Here is a 1733-nt window from a genome sequence, read left to right as displayed (position 1 = left end):
GCCCTAGTTAAAGGGAAAAACGATTTTCTTTTTTTGACATCGTCCAAATCCAAAAATCGCGATTTCGATTAAAATTCGATTAATCGTGCAGCCCTAGCACCACCCCTCTCTAGCTCCTCCCCCAGGTCATGTTCTATGCAACATTCTAGAGATTAACTGCTAACTGTGAGATTTCTTTGTACAATTCATGTTTAATGAATCTAACTAGATCCAAATTATGATACATTGATGTATGGACATACGTACATCCTATTAGTCTGAGAACTTGACTACATTCAAAGCAGGAGTGAGCATAAATCTAAAATAAAAAAATAATGAAACGTGATTATTTAATATCATAATTATTTGATATGTCACCAGATGGAGTCGCTACGTACTCCTAATGTCACAGTGATACTACGCCACTCCCAATTACAGGGTGGGAGACCCGGAATACATATGAAGGTAAGTGCTTAGTTGAGTGAACAATAATTGTCGGTTGCTTCATGGGAATATAACTTTGTATTGACATTTCCTTTAAAACATATAGTCACTATTCACAGAGTTACCAATAAAAGGTTATCAAGTCTTCCACTACACAGATAAGGGATTTGAATCAATTGCACTAGGATGCACTCAGTTCCTATGTCCATAGACACACAGTTAAGCACTGCAAAGAAACACAATATCACTCAGAGCCAAATATGGTTGGCATTCAACACTGCAAAATAATACTAAAAGGCTAAAAGCCAAAAAGAACACCACACTGTAAAAAGGGACAGTAGTCCTTGAGTGCAACTCTGCAATATAATCCTTAAACCAATATATCCGTCTTTGGCGGTTAACTAGTTAACACTTTGGTTAGAGCAGTAAAAGTGAGGACCATTATAAAACACCACTTGGGCGTGATCTAGTACAAAACAAATATAAAAACTATAGCAGCATAGACTTGAATTCAAAACGAAAAAGATAAAAAGAACAGCGGTTCACAGTATGAGGTCCAATCCTGTTAAGGTGATCAGGGATTCCAGGTTGTTGGTAAAACAGTCAGTGTTTGCTCGGTCGGGACACCGTCTGTGTAATATAAACATGTCATGAGGACTTGCATTTGACTTGTAGCAAAGACTGCTATGCTGTCGCAGTATGGACGCAAGCCTACCTCTAAACTCTGGTGTGTAGGCTTACACACACACACACACACACACATGCACAACGGACACCACGTTAGCCAGGCTCTTGTCAGTGTATTACTGGGTAGAAACACAGTCTGTGTAACAAACGTATCATGAGGACTCACGTCATTCATCAAACACAAACTTTTATGCTGTCACAATACGGACGGAAGCCTACCTCAAGACTCTGGTGTGTACACAAACACACACACGGACGCACACATTAGCCGGCTCTTGTTCGCCGCTGCGTCTAACAACGAGACAAGCATTTGCATAAATAACTGGGAGACAATTTAAAGGCTCGTTTGTGCTGTTGCAGTATGAGGCAAGCCTACCTTGGTTTCTCTGAACTGTGTACACACACACACACACACACACACACACACACACGCTGACAGGGCTGTCTACTAGATCAGAGCTCCACAGTTTCTGACGAAGAAAAAGAATAAAGCATAAATAAACTGGAGGTTGTTGACATAAATCAACCTAGAGACAGGTAACCCTATATTAGTAAAACCAAGAGCTTACCTCGATGCTACGAGCACAAACAAAACGCCACCCAACAGCCTGACTGGAACAGGA

At 40.6% G+C, this 1733-nt stretch overlaps 1 long non-coding RNA gene across 1 annotated transcript; it reads right to left on the bottom strand.

Moving 5' to 3' along the window:
• Positions 1-571: 571 nt before the first annotated feature.
• Positions 572-1506, bottom strand: LOC306924765. Its single transcript, XR_013790208.1, has 3 exons — positions 1487-1506; positions 1330-1401; positions 572-1053 (listed from the first exon to the last, which is right to left on the bottom strand). It is a non-coding gene; the product is annotated as an uncharacterized lncRNA (long non-coding RNA).
• Between the last annotated feature and the right edge of the window lie 227 nt (positions 1507-1733).

This window comes from Electrona antarctica (genome assembly GCF_951216825.1).
Source record: "Electrona antarctica genome assembly, chromosome: 6".
NCBI lineage: Eukaryota > Metazoa > Chordata > Actinopteri > Myctophiformes > Myctophidae > Electrona > Electrona antarctica.
This window is presented reverse-complemented; position numbering and strand designations above follow the sequence as displayed.